At 49.0% G+C, this 25660-nt stretch overlaps 1 long non-coding RNA gene across 1 annotated transcript in view; it reads right to left on the bottom strand.

Annotated features, from left to right (window-relative positions):
* LOC148108476 (uncharacterized) overlaps nt 1-25111 on the bottom strand; it is a 44121-nt gene extending 19010 nt beyond the window's left edge. Inside the window, exon 1 of the long non-coding RNA XR_015727674.1 lies at nt 21507-25111. This is a non-coding gene — a long non-coding RNA (uncharacterized LOC148108476). The remainder of the gene's footprint in view (nt 1-21506) is intronic.
* Between the last annotated feature and the right edge of the window lie 549 nt (nt 25112-25660).

Genomic DNA, 25660 nt, shown 5'->3' with positions numbered 1-25660 from the left:
CCCATGCTGCTGGGGTACCTGCTCCCCCACTTCCTTCAGGGGCTGCTCCAATCCTCTGTGCTGGAGACCTTCCCTGACCATGCCCTATCGCCCCAGTCCTGTCCCCTGAGCCTGCTTTATGTTTCTTCAAGGCACATATTACCACCTCCTGGGCTCACACTAATTGATCATCTTGCCCAGAGTACACCAGTTCCATGAAGGAAGAGACATGTACTGCTCACCTTGGAGCTGGACAGTGCCTACTTGTTAGAAAGAGGGAGGGGGGCAGGGAAGGCGGGCAGGTGCCGTGACTCTTCAGATCTGAGAAGGGCTTCCAGGACGAGGTGGCCTAGGGCCAGGTCTTAGAGCAGGAGTAGGATTTTCCCGGGTGGAGAAGAGAGGACAGGTCATCAGGCAAAGGGAAGGGCTCCTACAGAGTTAAGTAGACTGGAAGGAGCCATAGCCCAAGTGGTAAGAGCTTGGAGCAGAGCTACAGGAGAGGAGGCCACAGACATGGATGGCCCAGCTCCTGAAGAGTCCTGAGGGTCAGCGCCGTGTCCTCGGGCTAGAGGGAATTGTCTAGAGTGGCTAAGCAGAAGACAAGGAAGGGCGGGGTGGGCTGGAACGGAGAGATGCAACCCGGGAGGGGGCTTGTTGATTTAGCAGCTGTCGGGCAGTGCCAGCAGAGCGGGAGGAAATTCAGGGGGCCAGAGGGTCCCCAGCACACGGATGTAGCCCACGCAGAGCCTGGGAGGCTTCGTGGAGGAGACACGCTCTATGCAGGCCTCTGGAGGCCCCCAGACCACACCAGAAGGCAGGTGAGCTCTGGCTCTGGTGGATCCCGCTGCCACTCGATCGGCAGGGTAAGAGGAAGGACGAAAGGGCTGGAAGGAAGGCACCAGGGCAAGCTCTCAGCAGCTGACGGCCTCCCAGATGGGCACACTCGCCCCGCACCGCCAAGAGGGCTCATTCTTGCCAGGAAACCCCTGTGTCGACAGGCCCACACCCCCAGCAAGCCTCCCCCTCCCTTCTGCCTGGGCTGGCCTTGAGTCTCCTCTGCCCACCGCCCCCCTTGCCTGGTGCCATCTCAAGGCCGGAGACTCGCCCCAGACACAACTCAGCCATCCACCCGGCTCCCAGGGCCCTCCTTGGCTCTGTGCCAGGCCAGGCCCTGCTCCCCCCGCCATGAGGACGGTGCTGGGTTTTGGGTCTCTCCAGGCTAAGCAGAGGCTGGGGGGAGAGGAGGCACGGGGGCTGGGTCTCCTCATGTCTTTTGTAGCCCCTTGGCCATACTGCTTTCTCCATCCCCTCCTTCCCACCCCCACACAGGAGAGGGGGGCAAGATGCACCCCAACACAGGCGCCTCCCCCGCAAGACCCACCCACAGCCAACATCAGGCTCTGGAGGCCTTGCAGCGCGACACAAACGCTGACAATGAGCAAGTCCTCAGACGTCACCCCACCCAACTTTGGGGAGTAGGGGAGACACATAATCTTATATATAGCACTGCTCCTTATAGCTCTAAAGTCACTTTTTGGTGCAAAAACATAAAAAATGTATTATGTATGACTTGATATCACATTTGATATATTTAGATAATTTTTCAGAAAAGAAAACCAACAACACCTCTCTGGGAAGGAGAAATTCCCTTCTCCCCCAAATTGCCAGGTTATTCTCGGCGCCTTCCTGGCTCTCCTCTGGCGAGTCGAGGGGTCGGGCCCCCGCTCCCAGCCCCAGGAGCCTGGCTCCGGGGAGAGGCGAGCGAGCAGCTCTTCCTCGGGTGCGCACGCCCCACCGAGGGGTGTCAGATTGATGAACTTCTTGATGGTAGAGAGCTCCCTAATGTTTTTCTTCGCAATGTCTCGGCTCTAAACGATCGTGACCCAAGGCAATTTACAGTTACTTCCATTTTTTTTAATGAAGTCTGATTTAATAGTCGGAATGGTTAATGGCCTCGTCTGTCACACATAATAAAACAGAGCCTAATTGTATTTTAAAAAGGCCCTTTTGGTATGAACAGAAGCAACAACTTGATTGCATTCTGAGAGAGGGTTTTGGTGTGTGCTAAGATGGCTTCCCAAGGGCACCAGACTTGTCTCCCTGGGTTGCCATTCACCCTCCCTCCCCCACCCTCCCCCCACACCCATAGGCCTCGCTTCTAAAGGAATTTCTCAATTCCCCCAGCCAGTTAAAACCCGTGGCCATCCTGCCAGCTTCCTCAGGATGCCCGTCCTGGGCTCCCAGGGCTTTTCACACCCTACCATAATTATAGCCCTGCAGGCCCTCCCACAGAAGAAAATGGCCTGACACCCATTTTATACCTGGGAAAACTGAGGCTGGCTTGCCCGCCTGGCCCGGAGCCCCAGGGCTGTGAGTCAGTGCCTCTGGTAGGCTCTGCTGTCAGCTCCAACCACCGACACTCTCCACCCAGCCAGTCGGCCCGCTGGCACTCCTCCCTGTGGCAGCATGGGGCCCCTGTGAACCAGGGGGGCCTGTCCACGCGGAATCACGGTGGCTGACCCCCAAAGGCAAAAGCCATAAGGACACACGAGAGAAGTGATTCACCCACGAACACAGTTTGTTCAAAGGGACCTGAGGTGAAATTTGGGGTCCTCGAGCCAATAACACACTTGCCTTTTATAAAATACAAAAGAAGCCTCCTTTCCAAGAGTCTGGAGCCTGGGGCGCCCTGCACAAGCCCACTGAGGCAGGTGTCACAGGGAAGGGCCTGAAGATCCAGGGCGGCCTGGCCGAGGCGGCTAGCCAGCACCATGCTGGGTACACGGTGACCCTCTCCCTGGGACTGAGAGATAGTGAAAGGAGCACTGGTCCCGGAGTCATGAGGCCATGGGCTGGTTTGCCACCAACCAGCCAGGCGACCTTGGGCTTGTGTTCCCTGCCCGAGGGCCAGCTTTCCCGCTGGAACACACATCCTTGCTCTTCACGCCTGCCCTTCCCCACCGCCCAGCTGCGGGGTCATCGCCTCCAGGCCCTTGCCTTCAGTGGGAGCTTGGCCAAGGGCGGCTAAGGGTGCCAGGCAGGCCCACAGAGTCTGTCTGGAGTGAGACCAGATTCCTGCAGAAGAAATGCCTGGCCAAGGGGGTGGCTTGGCCTCGCCGAGGCATGCACCCTGCGATCCTGGGAAATGGGGCCTGTCTGCACACTCCTATCCTTCGTCCTGTAGCCTCTTTTAAGGGCTGGTGCCCAAGCGGAGGCCGAGGAGGAGCGTGGAACATGCGGGCTCTTGTCCAGTGTCCTTGGCCAGAAGGGTGGGTGGCTGGGGGAGGGAGCCAGGCAGGACGGCTGGGCAGAGGGCCCGAACGCTGGCGCCAGAACGTGCAGATGTGTCTGCCGGCAGGGCCCATGGCTGCAGGCTCAACCGACTTCTCAAATCAGGGCAAGGGGGTCACGAGGATGTGGAGCCTTCTAACCCCTTGCTGCTACTATGCACAGGAAAAAAAAAAAATGGGCTTGGAGTCGGCCAGACTGGGTTCCTGCCTGCCCAGCTTCCAAAACGTGTGCTTGGACCGCCAGCTACCAGGACGTGGAGGGACGAGCTGAGCACGCAGGACCACCCTCACCCAAGCACAAAGCCGCAGGGCTTAGCAGGAGCAAACATGTGGGGGAAATGGGGAGGAAGCATGTGCTCGCTTCCCTCTCTCTCTCTCTCCCCCTGTCTGTCCAATCTGCAAGCTGAAAGGACAAAAGTGAGTAGCAGAAATGGCTGCAGCAGAGGCTCTGCTGGAGAGAAAATTAAAACGCGAAGAGAAAGCTTGAGGACTCTCAGGGTTGCCAGAAGTGACAGCTGGGCACGGGGACACGTCTCAGGGACACGAGAAGGAATGATTTCCTCCCGATTGTCTCTGGCAGCCCTCCGGCAACTATAAGTATGGTGAGGAACCTCAGGATGATCCTGGCATCCCCCTTCCTTCCCTCCTCACCCAGCCCCAGCCTCATGAAACACACCCGGTGTGTGTTGTCCTTGTCCCCTGCCCCCTCTGTCATGCCTCTCTAGTGAAGTCCCAGGGCTGGGTAAGTCCGGCATCCATCCTCTCCGCTCCTGCACTTAGACAGGGAACAGAGCTGGAGAGAAGCACGCAAGCAGGCTGTATCCTTCAGTGTCGGTCACGCTGCAGTAACAAACAACCCCCAGACCTCAGGGCCTTGCCACTGCAAAGGCTCATTCTTCACTCAGAGAGAACAGGTGCACCGGGGGCGACTCCTCCCCGACGTCCTCGCTCTGGCATCTGGGTCGTTGGGCGGCCTCTGTCTGGGATAGGGGCAGGCTTGAGTTAGAGAGAAAAGAGAACATGGTGACCACACCTGATGTCGCAGAGCTTCTGCTTCCGAGGGACACGCAGCGCTTCCCCTCATAGTTCCCTGATGAGTCCAAGTCCCCTGACCAAGCCTGATGTCATTAGGGCAGGAAAATAGCGTTCTCCCCCAGAGAGGGCTTGTGACTACTTTTGCAGAATAGTACAGTGTAGCCAACGGTGGGAGTACGGTCTCACTTGCAAGGCATGCCACTCACCTCGAAGGGGCTCTGGTGCCTCCAACGGGCCTCCATCGGCCCTGTCCATTCGTCCCCTACACCCCTAAGTCTCTATTTGACGTCTTCCGCAGCCTTCTCACATACTCAAGCCCCCCCACCAATTCCACTCTAGCTGATGACTGTCCTTAAATCACAGAAGAGACAGAGGCAACCAGAAGAAACCTTTCAATGCTTTCAGCACCAAAGCAACCAACTTAAAGCCCAAGCGTGCACTCCTGCCTCCTCTCCCCTGTCGTCCTGACCTCTCTGTGCTCCTATCCAGATCCTCTTCTACCTGAGTACGAGACTCCATCCCCCTCAGCTCCTCCTGAACACCCCTGTCTCCCTGACACCCGCCATGGTCCCTTCTCTGCTGCATCATTCTTCTTAGACTCAAACATGCTGCTTCACCTCCATCTAAAAACACTCTCTTGACCCCACCTCCCTCTCCAGCTCCCACCTCGCATCTGCTTCTTTTTCTGGCAAACTTCCTACAAAATGTTGCTCTGCTCTGTCTCCAGTTGCTCAGCGGCCCTTCTCTCTGGGCCCGCGCCACCACCCACAGAAACGGGTCTTCCTGGGCCGCCAGCCCACTCCATATGGTTAATCCGATGGCCAGTCTGTCCTCCCCTTCCTCAGCCACCAGCAGAATTTGACACAGACGGTCCTTCTGTCCTCCCTGGACCTTGATCTCAGGGACAATGCTATCCCTTTGTTGTCCAATTCCACTGGTCACTTCACTTGACCTCCTTCCTAGCTGCAATTCATCCTTCTGACCCCTAAACTTCAGAGAATCCAGGGCTTAATCCTCATACCTCCTCTCCATCCACACCCGCTTCCTCGGTGGGCTCACACACACGGCATAGATCACCACCTGCACCCTGATCAGGTCTACACTGCCTCCCGGCCCCATCATCGGCCCTGAGCAGATTCATCAATGTAACTACCTGATCAACAGCTCCATTTGGACACAAGTAGACATGTCCAAAACCAAACTCTTGATTTGAACCCTAAACCCGCTGTTCCCAATTGACTGTTGTTGACTTGACGGTTGTCTCAGTTCTTGGCAGCTCCATTCTTCAAGTTATTTGGGTCAAAAACGACAAGCATTCCTTGACTCCACATCCTGTTACTGTGCTCCCTGCTGCTGTCCTCGTCCTCCTCCAGGAGGGAGTGATTCTTTAAGTCTAAGTTAAAGCAAATCGTCCTCTTCTTAAAATCCCCCAAGGCTATCACCGCAGAGTAAAACCCAGTGCACCCATCATGAATAACAAAGGCCTGTGTGATCTGGCCCATTGCTCCGACCTCTCTGTACCTCCAGGCCTGCACCTCAGCCACCCCTAGTCCCCAAACTCGCTAAGCAACTCCCACATGAGGCCTCTGCACCTGCTTTTCTCTCAGCCTAGAATGTTCCTCCCCCAGATACCCCCTTGGCTTGCTCCCACGCGTCCCTACTCAGATGTCTCTCTATCACAGAGGTCTCCCCTGATCACCCCATATAAAATAGGCTCCTCACAACTTCTGTCACTTTATAGTCCCCTGCCCGGCTTGATTTATTTTCATATCATTTATCACATGTGCTTTTTCTTTTTTTTTTTTTTGGGTCTCTCATCTCTCTCCCCAAAATAGAATGTAAATGCCAAAAGAAGAGATTTTATTTGTTCTGTTCATTGATGTAGTTCCAGCCCCTAGAGCAGTGCTTGGCATGGAGTGGGCCCCCAATAAATATTTGTTGAATAAATGAATGTGTGAATGAATCCGTGGGGAAGATGGCAGAGCACAGAGACAGGAAGTAACTCCCTCCCTTGCCACTCAGGGCCTAGGCTATTTTGAGACTTCTATTTTGTAAGACATTAAGCTTCTTTACTACTTAGGCCATTCTGAGTGGGGTTTCCGTTCTCTTCAGCCACTAGCATCCTCACTGAATCACTGCCATATAGGCCACTGCACAGGGAGCAAGAGTTCACAGGACCCAGGCAGGAGAATCCTGCCAGCAGCCAAGCCGAGTGGAAGTCCATCCATGGCAGCGTGGGGTCAGGGAGCTGCCACTTCGGATATGGTTTTAGGGGCCTCTCCCCCAGCTTCACATCTAATATGGTGGGACCATGCCTCCAATTCCAGCACTATGCTAACAGGGCACCACAAAACCCCAGTCATCCAGAGTCATGGGTAAGGAGCTTGGAGAGAGAAAAGGTCACACTAGAACTCTGGTTCTTCCCCCACAGAGCAGCCCCCTCAGCCCTGGTCCATTCTACTGCAAGGACAGATCAGTGTCACTCTTCTTCTGGAGAGAGATGGAGAAAGAACCAGGTAGTAGTAGGCCATCCCTATGGGCCAAGCATCCTATATGCATTTTACTATTTGATCTTCACCTGGAAGGGGGCATAGAGTATGGGTTATCTCCTGACACTATCCTTCTTTTCTCTCTTGTTAAAATTCTCTTAAACTCACTCTGATCAGGCCTTTACCCCCATCACTCCACCAAATAAACTTCTGTTGCATTTTTCAGTGGCCTCCAGGATGCTAAACCCAGTGATGCCTTCTCAGTCCTCATCTAACTTGACCTCATAGCATCAGCAGTATTTGACAGGTTGACCATTCGCTTCCCCCAACACCACATTCATCTGCTCTTCCTGTTTCCTTTTGGGCAGTGCCCTACCAGTGTCCTTTGCTGGTTCCTCCTCATTTTCCCAACCTTTGGAAAGAGGAGTACCCAGAAGCTCAGTCTTGTATCTCCTCTCTCAGTATTCATACCACTTCCTTGAAGATCTCATCCATTCTATGACTTCATATTTATCTTCTATTATAGACAATGTGTGTGTCCCTCCCCACCACCCAAGTCCATATGCTGAAGCTTGCATCCCCAGTGTGGTGCTATCTGGAGAGGGGGGCCTTTGGGAGGTGATTAGCTAATGAGTGTGGTGCCTTCATGATGGGATTAGTGCCTCTATAAGAAGAGGAAGAGACCATGGCCCTCTCTCTTTCTGCCATGTGAGTATATGACAAGAAGGTGGCCATCTGCAAGCCAGGATGAGAGCTCTTACCAGAACCTAACCCTGTGGACACCTTGATTTTTGGACTTCACAGCCTCCAGAACTGTGAGAAATAAATTTCTGTTGTTTAAGCCACCCAAACTATAAAGTATTTTGTTATGGCAGCCCCATGAAGACACCTGCATACTTACCCATCTGGTGTTCTTCCTCTCTTTCTACATGGTATCATTTCCATTCTGGTATCATTTCCTCTCAGCCTGAGGTACTTCCTTGACTATCTTTCCTTGTGTGGGTCTTGCTGGCAACAAATTCTCTCAGCTTTTGTTTATTGGAAAATGCCTTTATTTCATATTCATTTTCAAGATATATTTTTGCAGGATATAGACTTCTAGGTTGACAGGGTTTTTTCTTTCAGGACTGTCAAGATTTATTCATTGTCTAATAACTTATTTTTCTGATGAGGAGTCAGTCATCATTCCTACTGTGATGTGTCTTTTTTTCTCTTGCTGCTTTTAAGATTTTTGCCCCTCATCTTTCGTATGCTCGCTTAGCAGTTTAACATGTGTATCTAGTGTGTTTTAAAAATATTTATCTGGTTTAGGATTCATTGATATTCATAGATTTGTGGGTTGCTTCTTTTGAGGAAACTTGGAAAATGTTGGCTACTATTTCTTCAAATATCTTTCTGCCCTAATCTCTCTTCTCCTTCTGGAATTCTAGCTACTTGAAAGGCACACTTTTTGATACAGGTCATTGAGGCTGTATTCATTTTTTTCAATATCTTTTTCTCTGGGGGCTTCCTTTGTATATTGACTGGTCTTCAAGTACATGGTTGAATCCAATCTTCTAAATTTTGATTGCATATGTTGTATAATACAGTTCCAGGATTTCCATTTGGTTCTTTTTAAGAGTTTTCATATTTCTCCTGAAATTTCCCTTCTCTTTACCAATTAATCCATTATTCCTGTTGGTTCTTCAAAAACCACATTTATTTTAGAGTCCTCGCCTGCTGATTCCAGCATCTGTGTTATATCTGTGTCTGCTTCTGTTGACTGATTTTTCTTTGACTATGGGTTACATCTTTCTACTTTTAAAAATTCCTTATAATTCTGGATTGGATGTTGGACATTATGAATGATTTATTGTAAGGCTCTAGATTCAGTTATCTTCCTCTGAAGAGTGTTCTGTGCTATTCTAACAAGCTATTAAATTACTGGCAGATCATCTTAATTCTGAGATGGCTTAATTTTAGGATCTCTTATGGTGGGTTTATTTCAGTTTTGTCCTTAGTTGTAGAGTGGATCCCTTAGTCCTGGGATATAGCTTTACTTCTGAAGTGTGGACTTTCTGGAGTTTCCACGGAAAGTCTGAAACCAAAGCCCCACTAACTTGAGTGAACGGGAAGCTGACATTTCTCCTCAGTCCTTTCAGCTTTCCAGTTGTTGATTTCCCTGAGTCACCTTGGAGTTTTGAGACCCACAAACACAGTTAAGGAGTCAGGCAAGGATTTGAGAAGAGTTTATATATGGATTATAGGGCTCCCTGCCCTATGACTCCCCCTTTCCTCCTCAATTTCCAGCTTCTCTAAAAGACTTAGCTCAGTAAATCCTTATCTCTGCTTCTGTTCTTTCACTGTGCATTGTGTGGGCCAGTCAGTACCTTCAGCAAAACACTTGTATAAATGTGGGCCTCATTCAACGTGTTTCCCTTCTCTCAAGGATTGAATCTCCTCCAGTAGCTGTTTGCGTTAGGTCACTCTCCCATGCCTCCAGAGTGATCATTATCATCAGCACAAGAGTTAGTCTGCTACAAGCGACTCTGTGATTACCAGAGGCTGGAGGTTCCATCTCTTGGCTTTAGATACCAGCTATTATCTGACAACTCTCAAATTTATATCTATACCCTTGATATCCAGACTTGTATATTCAACAGCTTCTATAATGTCAAATAGGAATTTCAAACTATACATGAACATAAGTAATCCTTGATCATTTCCCTCACAAAATGACTCCATCTACAGTCTTCCCCATCTCAGTAAATGGTAACTCCATCCTTCACAGCAAACTTTGGAGACATCCATGCTCCTCTTTTTTCCTCACATTCCACAGCCAAACCATCAACAAATTTTTAAATGCATATCCAGAATGAAATAAAACATCTGAGATTTGCATAAAAATAAAAGGGAAAGGGAAAGGGGGTGGGAATATAAATGAAACAGAATCAGCCACGAGATGGTAATTGTTACAGCTGGTTGATGGGTATATGGTTACTTGTTATTCTATTCTATTGTATAAAGGTTCAAAATATCATATATATAATCAAACCGCCTCTCACTACCTCTCTCATTACCACCCTGGTCTAAGTCCTCACCACCCCCTCCCTGGATGATTTTGTATGGCTTCTATCCTTGCTTCCATACAGATATGCCACTCTCAGCTCGAAACCCATTAATGGCTCTCAGGCTTATTTACCTTAAAAACAACCCCACAAAGACCTTAGGATTGTCTACAAGGCTCATTGTTACCTCTCTGTGTTTATCTTACTCTTCTACCTTCTTGCTGATAAGTAGTTCCTAAGATGTTTCCAAATTTGAGGTTTTCAACTGTTTGTCATGATTAGATTCAGGTTATGTATTTTGGCAGAGAGCTGGTGGTGGCCGAGCCTGGGTGGCAATATGAAAAGTAGTGTGTCCTCCATGGCCATTTGAACCCCTTTGCTCCAGAACCTCTGTGTGCTACTTTCTCTCAAGAACGTGTCTGAAGAAGAAACCACCCCAGTAAAAATGGCTTTGTTGGGCCCAGAGAAGAGAAGGGTCTTGCCAAGCCCAAATAGCTATTGGTGACAAGTGGGTATGAGACCTTAGGTATCCTGGGTTCCAACCCAGTGCCAAATCATTTCTAGTTAGTATAGTCTTGAAACCAAATCATGCCTGCCTCCTTTCCCACTCTCCAGGACTTCACCTTTCCACCGGCCCCACTGTTAATCCACAGGGGGTGGAAGCATAGGTTTCATGACCTCCAGGGTCTTTTCTCTCTTTAGCCTTCCTTCTTGCCTGCTTCCCACCCCTGCTGTGAAATTCAATGATCCCACCCCTCCTTCTCTGAGAGCCCCCTACACATATGTGCACACACACACACACACACCTGCACTCACACACAGCACTAAGCTCTCTCAAGGACCACAACCACAGTGTCTCCACCCATAGGACCTTCCAGAGTGACCCGTTAGACCCCTAGCCTCTCTCTCATACACTCCCCTACACCCTTTTCCACCCATCAGGCTCAAAAATTGCCCTTCCTATGTTCCCATTACTGTGAGTCCTTTTTGCTAACTGATCTAATTAATAACAACGCCACCTTGCCTTGGTAGTGGGGTGTTTGTTTCGTCACTGCCCTGGGTGAGAAGCGTAAGGAGCAGGCTTTTCAAGCTGCTCCTTTCCGATCCACTGAGCACAGGTGCTAGGGCACCCCCTCCTCTACCACCACTGTCCTCTCAGACTCCTAGAATGGGACCCAGGTCTCTAGACCCCATGCTAGTTTGATGCTCCCGATTCTATTCATTCTTACTCTAATATTAAACTGAGAAGTCAGTGGATGAATCCTACCCTGGCCCATAAATATTTGCATGTGTACCAGAGACTTCGGGAGCCACTAACAAGAATGACTAATTATGGGAATAACAGTCACTTGGCAGGGAGACAGGAGTGTTTTTTCCGGGACAGGCTTTCACCTAATTCCAAGGATATCAAATATATCTCTCTACTCTTTTCCTGGAATGTTGCTAGCTAGAGGGGTCTTGGGGCTTAGGTAAGATTTTGTACTCAGGGAACCTTCTTGTATAGATTCTGTCTTGCTCTTGCATGGACAACCCTTTCATCCCATGACAGCATCTACTTTGACCTCATGACACTGTGAAGAAAAGTAGAATGAACAGACCTCAGTGTGGGCCAATAAGAAGCCACTGACCTCAAGGTGGAAATAACTCACTATGTGCTCACGGGGGCTTGGGCTCTGAGCTCTAAAGCCTCCTTCCTTTGTTCAGTGTGTTATACCAGTGGCCACAAGGTAATGCAGGCAAATATACAGAACTAAAGGCTTTATTGATAAATCAACACATGATATGTTTCATGACAATCCATGACATGTTTAATGTGCTGTCTTTCATTAGCAATGCGGAGTCAGTGTGTTGTGTAAAATCACTACCAACACAGTGCTCTAAAGCAACATCTCCATCCGTCCTCCCCAGTGTGGGCGTGATGTATTGCCTCAGAGCATTCGCATCTCTGATTTTTCCTGACTAAATCTGTCGTTATTGCATAACCCAAAGGAGATTGTCTCAAGAAGCCTCAATCTGGAAAAATGAATGAATGAATGAATGAATGAAAGAATGAATGAATGAACGAATGAATGAATGAATGAACGAACAAACGAATAAATGAATAAATAACATTATCTGCATTTTCAAACTTGATGGCCCCTTTCTAGTCTCTAAAGCACTTTTGCAATCATTATTTGTTATTCCTGGTGTTCCTCTTCCATCCGCTATAGCCCAAGAAGAGAACCCAAGACTCACCACAGAAAGCACCCCGAATACAACAGCCCAAAATACTGTTCTGTCCGAAAAGAGTAGAAACCATGCAGATATTGCCTCTTCCTTCTCTCTACAAAGCCATGTCCATCCTCCACCCTGAACTTGAGGCTGTTCTGATCACCAACTAGTCCATCTTCCCAGGGGAGATGAAACTGTAGGGCAGGGGAGGCTAGTAGAGCAGTGGGCAAGACTAAGGAGATGGGGAAGGGGTTGCTATAGGAGGACAACTGGGAAAACACACCTTTTGATCCTCCTTCCTTCCCATGTAAACAGGAGCCAAATCCCCCAGATGGTAGTGAAGGGGCTGAGCAGAGCCAGGAACCTTCTAGTTCAAATCCCAGGTCTGCCACTTAAAACCAGATGACTTTGAGGGACCTGGCTGAGCATGTTTCCACACAGCTCCATAGAGATACAAATTAGAAGACAGCCTCCGCCCTCACGGACCAGAGGAAGTATGACTTGAATAAAAGTTCTTAAATCTGTGGATCTGTTATTTTCCGACGCGAGATGCGCTTCCAAGTAGAGACGGGCAATGCGGTGTCAGGATTGAGAGCTCAAGCTCTGACATCAAAAAGTCCTGGATTCAAATTCCCACTCTGCCACTTAGTGGCCCTGGACAAGACGCTTGATCGGTGTGCGACTCAGTTTCCCCTTCTGTGAAATGGGGCTATTACTAGGAGTGTTGTAAGGATTAAGGGAAATCATGTATGTAAAGCCGTTAGTGTGATGCCTGGCACACTGGCTACACCCAAGACTATCTACATATCTCAGTGAGCCCTGCTTTCTGGACTTCTCTTTAAAGAATTGATATTAAAGTCAATTTACAAACCACAAGGAAAAACAGTTTCATCGCCTCTGTTCCACCTTTACTGCTAACACCAAAGAGCACCTTATATGGTAATCAACCCAGTCATTTGTGGCTGCTTCCAACAGTCAGCGGCAGGCCCAGCCTGCGTAAAGAACATAAAGAACGACTAAAGGTGTCAAGGACAGGGCTCAAGGAGTTCTCAGTAATGTTCTCAACACCAGCATCACGTCACACAAACAAGTACTGTCCTCTGGCCCCTTTGCAGGAGACAGTGGTCCGTGGGGTGGAGACGCTCCGCACGATTATGGAAATAGGCAGTCTCGACGCAGGCTCACGACTTCTACAGTCTATTTTCCCAAGTCCCCTCCCCCGCCATCCCCACCCTCCCCTAAAGCATATGGCAGATGCCAGTTGGGTGGTAAAGGGATGTCGCAGTGTTCCAGGCCAGAGGCCGGCAGGGTCAGTGGGGGTGGGGAGGCACTGCATCATCCCTCCAGTCTGGAAACCAAACCGGGCAGAGGGTGAGGAAAGCCGCAGGGAATTGTAAGGGAGCCTAGCCGGTCTAGCTTTGTGCACTCATGAAGAACGGCCCACCCCTGGCCCCCCTTCCCAGGGAGCTAAAGAGGACCCAGAACCAGAAAGACAATTAAGCACTCTTGCGTCTGTGCCAGGTCTCCCAGACTCCTCTTCCCTCCGGGTCAGAGCTCAAGAACAGGGCAGTGACTCCAATCTTTTAAGAGCTTTGTTGGATGGCGTCCAATGTTCAGCCTTGTCTGGCTGTAATTCTCTTTAAATCTTCTGAGGCTTCCCCATTACTGAGCACTTCCCTGACCCTCTCCTTGCCTGATGATTAAGCCTGGAGGGAGAGGTTGTTTTTTTTTTCCCACCACCTACCTGTTATTTGGGTGGAGATTTCTTCTTAATTCTTCAGCCCAAGAGAACAAGCTACCTACTTCCTTTTGACTCACGGTCTGAGACATACTTGGACATGGAGTGGAGCAGACTTGCTACAGAAAACCTTTTAAAGAGAAGGCTGAGTATAATTTAAATGCGTAATAGATTTCTATCCCATTTGCCAAGAGCCATCCTAAAAGGGCCGATACAGTCTGTTAAACGCTGCTAATTATATAGTGGAAACACATACCCTTGCAGACATGAAGTCAGAGGGCTCCTGCCATTCCGACCTCCTAGACCAGTTCCTCTGAGCAGAGTCACAGCGGAACCATTGGAAAACACCCCGGCCAGGTAAACAGGGCCTATGGGATGGCCTCTCATCCTAGAAAGAAGGTACCTGACCCAGGAATACCAGGAACCAAGCATATTCCAGACGAGATCGGGCACGTTCAGGGTGGTATGGCCTTAGACCCAAGCATTTTCCAAAGTGTACATGTGAAAAGAAACCAAGTGGCTGCCATTCAAGCCCTGTCCCTGTTCATTCCAGAAGCTCTTGGGCTTTCTCCTTTTCCCCTCCTCCCTCTTCTCTACCACCCACCCCTGCGCCCAGCTTCCTCCATGCTCACATTCCCACCGTGCCTCTGCTCGGGCTATGTTCTCAGAGTCAAATGCTACCCCTCTCTGCCCACCTTGGCTTGACTTAATTGCTCCTGCTGGGACCCGATGGCACTTGGTGCCACAGAATCTGCTTTCGGTCTTCTGATTCCACACGGCTTTGTAACCTCAGTGGTTACATGCACGACAGCATATCAAGGTCCTCCCAAGCAGGCAGTACCCAGAGTTCTAGGCACAAAATCGGTGTTTAAAAAGACTAGTTGACCCACCCATATATTTGATTTAGAAAGGTAAATAATAGGGGCGCCTGGGTGGCTCAGTCGGTTGAGCGCCCGACTCTTGTTTCAGCTCAGGTCGTGATCTCAGGGTTGTGAGATCAAGCCCCACATCAGGCTCCACAGTCAGTGCACAGTCTGCTTGAGGTTCTCTGGCTCTCCCTCTCCCTCTGCCCCTCCTCCCACTCACACACACGTTCTCTCCCTCTCTCTCTCTTTGAAATAAATAAATAAAATCTTAAAAGAAAAAAAAAAGAAATGGAAATAATATAACGCCATGCATCAGCAAGAGCAGCCATGGACTAAACCTTGGGACTCTCACGCCATCATCTGTGTTCAGCATCATCGTCCTTGCACATGATTTGGGGGATGCAAATCATGGTTTTCTCACGCCAGAACAACTTCTGTGCCTGCCTTGTTCTCTAAAGACAGTAACTACTCACTTAGGGGTTCCTCTGTCAGAATGAGCACTACCGCCCCCCAAGGATCAGAGCACCAACGGGTGTTCGTTGAGCCCCTCTGCAGTGTCCCGAGCTTCAGCTGAGACCAGTCTCACCTCTAGTCCCCAGACCCAAATGTACAACAAAGAAGGTGAGAACAAGTTGCTGTCCATCTGCCTTTCAGGGACAGGGTGAGAACCACAGAGCTTATGGCCTCCGAGGTCGGAAGCCCACACTGCTCAGAAGGACCTCTCTCTGAACTCCACGGGAAGGCTTCTGCACCCTGAAGGGCCACTCCCTGTCTATGTGCTGAATTGGATTGATCCCCAATCCTGCCTCTCCCTACGGCTTCCACCCCAAATGCACATTTTAAGGCTTGCCAAAACCTGCGATCACAAAAGAGAGAATGAGAGCAGCTGATCGAGACCAGGTCCTGTGGAAGGCAGAAAGAAGGCGGTGTGGGGGCAAGCACACCACACATTTCAAGGAAAACAACTTAAAAATTAATGGGCTCTCAGGAAAGGAAGGCATCGCAAGAAAATCAATCGGGCTAGGTTTTCTGAGCACCTGTCAGTCGATCAAAACCATTCACTGGCTGCCTGCTATGCGTAAGGCACTGCCGGAAACGCTGAAGTGGACGCTCAGATGTAGCTTATGTATAAAAAAGAAATGTTTGGGAAAACCTGATTTTAGCCTCTGCTAACACAAGTGGAGCAATCAAATCTAAACCACACTTCCTGAAGGCCCCTTATACTTACCCACTCGCTGTCCAGGTTCCCTTCGCAGATGCTCGTGTCAGTGTCTCCCAGTGCCCCCAGTCTCCCAGTGCCCCCAGTCCCCCAGTCCCCCCAGTCTCCCAGTGCCTTCAGTATTCCAGTGTCCCCAATCCCCCAGTGCCCCCAGTCCCCCAGTCCCCCCAGTCTCCCAGTGCCACCAGTCTCCCAGTGCCCCCAGTCCCCCAGTGCCCCCAGTCCCCCAGGGCCTCCAGTCCCCCAGTGCCTTCAGTCCCCCCAGTCTCCCAGTGCCACCAGTCTCCCAGTGCCCCCAGTCTCCCAGTGCCCCCAGTCCCCCCAGTCTCCCAGTGCCCCCAGTCGCCCAGTGCCCCCAGTCCCCCAGTGCCTTCAGTCCCCCCAGTCTCCCAGTGCCACCAGTCTCCCTGTGCCCCCAGTCCCCCAGTGCCCCCAGTCCCCCAGTGCCCCCAGTCCCCCAGTGCCTTCAGTCCCCCCAGTCTCCCAGTGCCACCAGTCTCCCAGTGCCCCCAGTCCCCCAGTCCCCCAGTCTCCCAGTGCCCCCAGTCCCCCCAGTCTCCCAGTGCCCCCAGTCCCCCCAGTCCCCCAGTCCCCCAGTCTCCCAGTGCCCCCATGCAAGTTGCCACGCATGCATCTTGCGAGCATCCAAGCACACAGCCAGCGATGGGGGCAGGTCATTTTCCATAGCAGTGGGTAGGGAAGACTTCACAGAGGAGATCAAATTTAAACTGGGTCTTGAAGGATGGATAAATGTAGAAGGCCAGATAAATGTGGAAGGCCAGAGAGCTTTCCGAGGCAGAAAGGAGCTCAGGATTTCTCTGTTAGGCCAGATCAGCCTAATTAGAATGCGATGAATGCTCTCTCACCGGGATAGACAGATTCTGAAGGGAGTGCTGGGAAAGGGCCTCGAAGTGAGGGAAAAAAGGGCAAAGGTCCGTGGTGGGGGTGACATCGGAACTGGGTTTGAGGAATGACTAGTGACACTAAGCTGTCAAGGGAAGGGCCTTCAAGGTACTAATGCCAGAACAGACAAACACGGAGGCCGGAAAGAGCAAGTCCAGGGCAAGAGTGTCTCCGTGGGGCCAATACTTTGATAATATCAAAGACCCCGTGTTCCTTGTCGATGTCTCTACCCACCCGCCCAGTCTGTCCCCTAAAGCTAGGCTCACAGATTAGTAATGGCACGAAAGGGAAGGAGGTATACTGGGGTAACAACAGTCACTATTCAGCTGTCACCCTCAGAGTCTTTCATCGTTTTATTATTCTTTGGCATCTCTAGGAAGATGATAAGGAGTCTTGAAAGTCGGGTTTTATTGAGAATGAAAAGGGAGATTTACATTTTTAAGAGCCCCATTCACATACTAAAAGCAATGCTTGGACAGCTGTTTGTCTCTAAGCTGTACTCAGAGGGAACTTAGCCGACGACGCTAGGCTAAAAGCAGAGCCCCTTCATTAGGGAGAGAGTAGAATGACTCTTAAGACAGGGAGACTCAGAAAGGAAGAGTGGGTTGTAGAGAAGCTAGGACACGTGTGACTGCACCCGCATTCCTGAGGCCAAACCTGGAGTATGCGATGGGGGGCATGGGGGCGTGCATGGGGAGGGGTGGAGAGTGAGACGGAAGTTGCACGGTGGGGTCATGGACCGCTTTCCTGGGTGCAGCCTGGGGAAGGGTGCGAGCCCCTCTGGGAGGTGCTTCCTGTGTCTCGGGGGCACACCCACTATGGCACGGAGGCCCTAGCTCACCCTGGTAGAGGGAATTGTCTAACTGTTGGCTTCCCCAAGCTTGAGCAAGAGGTTCAGGATGTCCCCAAGTTCCAACCTCCTTCCCCACCCCTGCCCCCAAGGGCCATGCTGGTAAACGGCCCTAACACTGGAAAATGGAGGCCGTCAAAGGCCGAGACCTTGAGACCAAAGATGAGGGCAGAGTTGTGGTCGGCGGCAGAGCACGCCAACATGTGTGTGAGCAGAAGTCAAGGGGTCATCGACATCAACCAGCAGCTTCAGCAAGGGCAGAGCCCGATGACAGAGACTGCAGCAAGACTGTCCAAGGACCTGAGCCAAAGCGTTGGAGAACCCGCTTCCCATAACCCCTACCCTCCCATCTGTCAGATGCCATCTCAGAGAGGAAAAGAGGAAGAGGCTCTGAGAAGCTGAGCATTTCTTCTGAAGCGGCAGTCTGAAGCCCAAGACAGACTAAGAGAATGAGTTATCTTTCATCTGCAAGTTTAAGGCCATCCACCTCTTCCCACCCCCTCCCAAAGCTTGAGGGGCTCATGAGGGATTTTAAATTAGCGGTATGAAATGAAGAAACTGCAACTTTGTTTGCACAGCCTGAGTCTTCCTGAGTGGGAGGTGGGAAAAGGAGCAAGGGCTGAAAAGCCACCGGGAACACGGGCTCACGCAGTGCTGTGCTGGCTGACAATCACTTGGAGCTTTCTAAAAACGCAGATCCCAGGGTTTCAATTCCAGACCTGCACAGGCAGAAACCTGCAGGGGAGGCCAGGGGGGCTGCATTTTAACAGCCCTCCTTGCCGCTCCAATGTGGAAAGCACAGTGAAGGCCTGGGGCAGGAACCAGCCTGGGACAGAGCATCCCTTCCTCCGACTCTGAGGGAAAAGAGGAGGCCAGTGCCCAAGGGCAACCGCAGCAAGAGGAGGTAAGTGGGGGGGGGGGGGGGAAGGGAGCCAGCTGGGATAAACTGGTCTCAATCCACTGGACTGTACACAGAAGAGACAGGAAGTAGTTATGCAGGTTGCAAAGGAACTTTGTCTTCATTTTCCTGGTGGCTTTTTGAAGTGAGAGTCACGGAGGCTGTGTAGGCTGTGGGGACAGGCAGGTGGCACGGAGAATGAAAATCTGAGAGGGAACGTCTGACTGGCAGTGTTCTAGAGAGGCCCTGTAGAGCTGGCCAGGGCTCTGAGCACATGGCTCAGCCCTGACGTAAGACACCTTTGCTCTGCCACCAGGCTGAGTGGGTAGGCGAGCAGGAAATGGTGGTGAGGAGAATGGGTTTGGAGAGTCACTACGGGAATAGCAGGGGGTCACCTGGGGATGGTGAAGACCCAGCTCACAGAGAGGCTTCTCCGAACCTGGAGACAAGTTTGGCTTCCTTGGAAAATGTTGGCTCCCATGCCACATTTAGTACTAAGACAAAAATACCACAAGGCATTCTTCAGGGAGGGCAGTAGAGATGGGCTAGAGTGGAAGGAAATTTGATTTCTTCTTTAACTGTACCTATGGATCATTTAGAAGTTTTGGGTTTTATGAAAAAAAAAGTCCTTACATAACCGTGTAGCTTAAAAAAAATACCCAAAGCATATCATCACATTTTCAGATTATATGTGAAATGTATAATACTTCTGGGTAATAACATTTTATAAGTTGGAAAGAAGAAGACAGATCTTGACTTACTAAGTGCCTAACAATTTATCAAAACATTACAAGGGAGTAATCACAAATGTTTTAATGTAATATTACTAACTGATCAACTTGGCATCTTTAATACTCCATATGTCCAATATACTTTCTATACTCATTATATCTGAACACTTAATGCTAGCTGATCAATAAATTCTTTGGTTCCATTGCACACTTTTATTTTAGGATACTTAAGACAAAGGAATGTTTGCTTCCAAATACACTGTAATCAAAGTATATACATTAAAAAAAGCATGCATGAAAAGGATGCCTAAAATTTTTATATTCAATTTCAAACCCCCAATTTTTTTTTCAGGGCTCCTGGGTGTCTCAGTCGGTTGGGCATCTGACTCTTGATTTTGGCTCAGGTCATGACCTCAGGGTCATGGGATCAAGCCTGCCCTGGGTCGGGAGCCATACTCAGCGGGGAGTCTGGTTAACACTTTCTCTCCCTCTGCCCCTCCCCACATGCTCACGCTCTCTCTCAAATGGATAAATAAATCTTTAAAACAAAAGCAAAACAAAAACAAAGACAAAAAAACAAGCTCTAAATTTTTTTTAAGTTTTATTCATTTGAGAGAGAGCATATGTGTGCTTGTGGAGCAGGGGGAGGGGCAGAGGGAGAGAATCTTCAAGCAGCCTCCTCACTGATCGCAGAGCCCACTGCAGGGCTCTATCTCACAACCCATGAGATCATAACCTGAGCCAAAACCATGAGTCGGATGCTTAATCGACTGAACCACCCAGCACCCCACAAACTCCAAATTTTAAGTGGACCAACACAGATCTTTTGTGTTCCTCAAAGCCAGTAAAAAGAAATTATGTTACGTGGCCATTATGGTTTGCTGAATGGATTACTGTGTCTTAGAGGTTTTTTTCTTATGATTTCTAGTAGCTTTCTCTATCTGAATGTGCTGTTAGAGAAGCTTCAAACATTTCCTATTAAATATATATACACACCTGCAGAATGGAAAAAATATACACCAGTGTGTTTCTCTGTTATAATCTGGATTATTATTATTATTTTTTGGTGGTGTTTTTGTATTTCACAAAAATAGAGGGTATATTAGAAAAAAAAGATTTAAAAAACCCCATTCACTGGGTTGCCAGTAAGACTACAAAATACCTTTGCGTATTGACATGAAATGTGATAATCAAAAGGAGTCGTGTGACCATTAAAGAGCAGTGAGGGGCAGGGGAGCCCATTTAAACACATACTCAAGGAGAATTTCAGTGCTCTGAAAAATGTAAATAAATGTTGGACACACAAATGCTGAAGGCTGAGGTCAGCTCCACTCTCTAGGGCTACCAAGCACAGCCATAGCCCCCAAAAGACGCCTCACTTCCTGACTTCCTCCATAGCTGACTCTCTGGACCATTCTTCTGTCGTAATATAGAAATGTAAGCTAGAAACAGGACACAGATAATTGCGGGGTTTCCTTGTTACAACTCGGTGTCAGATCACTGCTCACGCAGGATCACGGGTGTCGCTTCCCCAAGGCACTCCACGCTTCTAAAACTGGCCACCACCGAGTCCAGCAGGGGTAGAGATCCCATCTCTGCATTTAAGCAGTCCCAGGAATGTTCTGGGACTGAAGTGGCACTAATGAATGCAAATGCTCATCATGAAAGTTTTCTCTGAAGTGAATGCTTCCTTTCACCTCATTTATGAGGTGGACTCTTCTAGTTCTGTACAGGCGAGGCTGGGTTTAGCGGGTGTTCATTCTAGTCATGTGACAGTGGCAGGTGCAACCCCAATGATGACCCTAAAGAACCGACAGAAAACACACTCTTTGGTCCGAACTCCCCTTCTCGGTGTATGTTAAATAAAACAGGCTTCTGCGGAATGTTCCAGGAATTAGAACACTTGAACCAAGGACACCCAGGTAGACTTGGGACCTGCTCGGCGTCTCCACACTTCCCAGTCTTCCCGGCAAACAAGTACCCGGTCGGACGACACAAAGGCGGGGGTGCCGGAGGCAGCGCCCGGGGAGCCCCCCGCTCTTCCGCCCGCCGCGTCCCCGGCCCCTCGCTCCGCGCCCGGCCGCCGGCCTGCGGGCAGCACGCGGACTCGGAAGGGCCTGGGCGTGCGCTCTGCCGCTGCCCCGCGCCACCGCGGCCCACGCACGACGAGAGGGCCGTCACCCCCAGGGCCGAGTCACCCCCGGCAAGAGCGGAAGGGCCGCCCGCAGCCGCGCAGCCCAAAGCACTGACCGGACTCCCGAGCCGCGTGAACGACGACCGCCGCCGCCTCCGGGGCCTCGTGGTCGCTCTGCGTCGCCTTCGGGGCGTAGTAGGTGCTCACTGGACACCTCCGAGGGCGACGTGTGTCGCAGCTTTGCTGCGGGAGGCAGGAACTGCTGCCGAAGGCCCCACGGGTTGTCCTCAGCTCGCCGGCCCGGCTTCGTGCCAAGGGCTGCTGTTCCATCCTCGCGGCCGCCCTCCAAAGTCACTTCCTCCTCTCGGGCCGCGTGAGGAAAGGAGGAACTGAGGCAGTCCGATGGCGTACGCTTTATCTAAGGTCACCATCCGTTGGCGAATCGGGGCCCAGACCCGAGCCCTCGGATTCCGGGGCGGGGTGCATTTTCCATTACGTCAGAAATGATAACCACGGCTTCACACTAGCGGCATGCTATCCTGTCCAGAGTCATTAAAGACAGAAGTTTGTTTAAAGAACACAACTGAGTTTTTATTCCATCATCCGAGATAACTCAAGTATTTGACCGTGACAGGGGTGGTCTCCAAGCATTCCAGCCTTACTTAGCATTCTTGGGGCTTACACGGCCCTAAGGGTACTGCGATCCCCAGCTGAGAAACACCCAGGCGACCTGAATTCCATAGATCCTCTATTTCCCAGTGTTCTCTTAAAGGAGTTTATGTTCAACAGCCCTTTTCCGACAATCACTAAATCTGTAATTGTAAACTTGAAGATCAGTTGTTCCTTGGCAGTAGTACTGATTAGGAAAAAAAGCACACCCACGCCAATATGAACTAGGGAAGAGTGGACACACAAAATATGTACTGATTTTCACAGGTGGTCTTTTAAAAAACGTAGGAACAACCCAGATTCTTAGACATCTCTCCCGTTTGTGATTTCAGTTCTTAAAAAAAATATAGAAACAAATCAATGAAATATTCTAAGATAAGGAAGTTTTCTAAGGGTTTACGTGCAGGGGGTTATAGGGATAGAGCAGAAAAGGGGGAAACAGGACGCAGAGGAGAGAATGCCGCTGACATTTGGCCGATGAAAATCACACAAGAGGTTATACAGACATTGCTAGGAACTCGAAATTTAGTTTGCCACATCTCACGGATTTTATTAACATATTTGATTTTATATTTACGTAAAATTTAAGCACCTGGATACTGAAATGATAAAAGACAAGAAAATAATGCTTCAGTTAATAAAATAGTTAAGCTTTTAGAGTTTAACAGTTCGTCACTGGTTATCATTTGAGAGTTTAAGAACCGAATCTCCTGTGCCTCATACTACCTTTATACAAGTAACTTGCAGTGGAAAAGTCCTCTTCGACAACTTAAGAGCATAGGAAGAAACCACAGCGGTTTGCAGGCCACTAATGCTGTTACAGATGAAAGCATTCAATTATCTCCATAAAATTCAATTCCTTAGAAAATGTGTTTGTGATAGACTAAATACGTTTTTAAAATGTGGTGCTACCACACACTATTATTCAAGATCTTGATTTAAAAGTTGGAACGATGTAGTTTGTGGTTCTTGGGTAAAACAAAGACAACAAATCTGGTTTTTTTCAAGATAGAAATATTTTCAATATAAAAAGGCAACCTAGAATACTTCTACTCCAGATGTTAAGCTAGGCTTGTTTAAATCTTACTTCTTCCCACTGCAGCCCAAACATAAAAAACTTCAATCATTTTGAAGTGGGTCATCATTTGCATTAAAATCTTATTTATATGGCATTTCTATGTAGAAGTGGGGTCAAGTATAGCTTAGAGATAAGGTATCTCATGAATAAAACTTGAGTAAGATTTAAAATCAGAGTAAATGCTAGCTCAAGTTCAAGATAGGTGGTCTCAATGGAGAATCACTGTCAGGCAGTGCTTAAGGCCGCTGATGACTGCTACTTTTCATCCCAAAATCCTGCATAAAACTCCAAAGGGTTCTCTAGATTCATTATGTCCAGCTCTAAGTGAGCAAATGTTGTTAATACACACACACACACGCCTATGTTTCAACTCCCCATGCCAAACGAGCAGCCCCTCCTTGGCTGGGGCTATGGCCGGGACTCTCCCGAGCTTGGCCCCAGACTGCCTGCAAGGTGGCACCACCTCTTTGTCCATGATGAAAGTCAAGGTGCTGCGCAGCGACCTGTGGCTTTTACCTCCTGGAGACCCAGGCTCCGCTATTAGGTGTGGGCTGGCATCTACCCAGCTTGTGGCTGTCCGCTTTCCGCTCACCTGTAAGTACACAGCAGTAGCTCAGTGGTGCCGTCTGGCTTTGGAGCCCATTCAGAGCCACAACCATCTTCAGCTCCAAGACCTCATTTTGAACAGCTTCTCGAGTTCTCTCCATCCATCCACATCGAATGCACTCTTGAATACCGTGCTTCGATGGTATTTTGTCCATCCTCTTACTGCACATTATTCAGAAGCACCTTCTCCTTCCTCTATGATCATCTTTCCTAGACTACTTTAAAATCTTTTTAAGCAATCTTATGACCTCTTAGCAATAAGGCAGGTGCAGAGGCAGCTAACAATACTACTGAAGACAGAAGGTAAAAGTGGTGGTCAGTCCTTATCTCAAACTCCATTTACTCCACAACCAATCATAAGGTCACGTAGCTTTGCGCTGGGGCAGAGGAACACATTCTGTCACTTGCAGCTTCCTAAACGGAGGCTTAGTCTGGCGCGGCTTATCACTGAACTTGGTACCCACACGTGATTCAGTGTTCTTGCCTTCTAGTAATGTGGTGGATTTAAAAATGCAATTGTCTTCCTATGTGCAAGCCAGCATGACATTTGCTTTTTTACAAAATAACCATCAGTTAAACCAATTCTACAAATTTCCATACCTAATCGTCACTGCAGAAAATAGCTTTTATGTATGCCTTTGACTTCTTTTGGATTCCTATATTTGTGAACTTTTAATTTTCACTGTGGGCTTTCTATTTTGAAAAGGATGAGTGTGTTAAAAAGGAAGCTGGACAACTGCATGGTGCAAACATGTTCTTGAGCAGCGAATGAACAGTCTTCACCTCGGACATAGTGGGTGCTTAAAATGACTGCACCGGAATACATCTGTTTGACGGTAATAGGCTTGCTTCCAAACTAAAGGGCTTCCAATCTATTCTGAAGCAAGGGGGAAAAAAGGATTTGCCAAATGGGGATAAAAACCCAAACATATCACATATTTCTCCCCTAGTCTTCAGCCCCTTGATGAGTATGTGCAGTTATGGACACTGGTTCTAATGAGAATCCTCCGGTGCAGAAAACCAGCGTTACTAACAGGTTAATGAACAGGAATGATCCCAGGGTGAGGGGACAGTGGAAAAAGGATCTCCTCTAGCCATCTGTCAAGTGCAGTGATACTGTAGTCAATGCTGGATGGTTCCTTTTAGATTGTTTAAAGAGTTCTAATGGTGTGGCAATTTAAGTAGGATTTGTTTACATAGGCTTCTACCAATGCACCATGGTTGATGAAGCCATGCCAGTCCCTGGGCCATACAAGGCCAAGCAGGGGAGTGGATTTCAGCTTCTGAGGCCCCTTGTGTTGCATCCTAAAGCGTGTCTGTTTTCAATGATTGAAGAAAGCAGTCTGCTAACCAGAGAAGTACTGATTCATCCGAGGAGCTGAGCTCTTGCAAGGCACAAAGGAATTGGCTGATCTAAAAAGTTATTTTAGCTTTTTAAATGATTTCATGACAATATAACTAATTATGAGTAAGCTGTGTCAGGTTACTTAAGATTTTTCAATGGAATCTTACAGAAGTCTGTTTTGTCTTTTTTTTTTTTCTTGCTAAGAGTGTATTTGGAGAGTAAATGTGACTTTCACCTTCTAGTCTGTTTTTGTTTGCAGCACAGATGATGTGTATCAGAGACCATTAATTTGGCACAAGCAAGCTCCGAAATAAACTAAAATGTGTAACTTACCAGCACTGTGGGGTAGGCGTTACATGTGTGTTGTGGCGGGTAATATTAAGCAGTGCTGTCTGCCTGCCAGGAGAGGGGAGTAAACTTTTTATATAACACAAACCTTAAAAAAGATGAACTCTTAATATCATACTGCCAGTATGTGAAATACATACACATTTCTTTGTTTTCATATCATTTAGGGCATGGACAGCAAAATATAACCCCCTCTAAAAATGACTGGTTTAAATTCAAATCAA

The sequence above is a fragment of the Ursus americanus genome, chromosome 19 (assembly GCF_024610735.1).
Source record: "Ursus americanus isolate L20-20 chromosome 19, mUrsAme1.1.p, whole genome shotgun sequence".
Classification (NCBI taxonomy): Eukaryota; Metazoa; Chordata; class Mammalia; order Carnivora; family Ursidae; genus Ursus; species Ursus americanus.
This window is presented reverse-complemented; position numbering and strand designations above follow the sequence as displayed.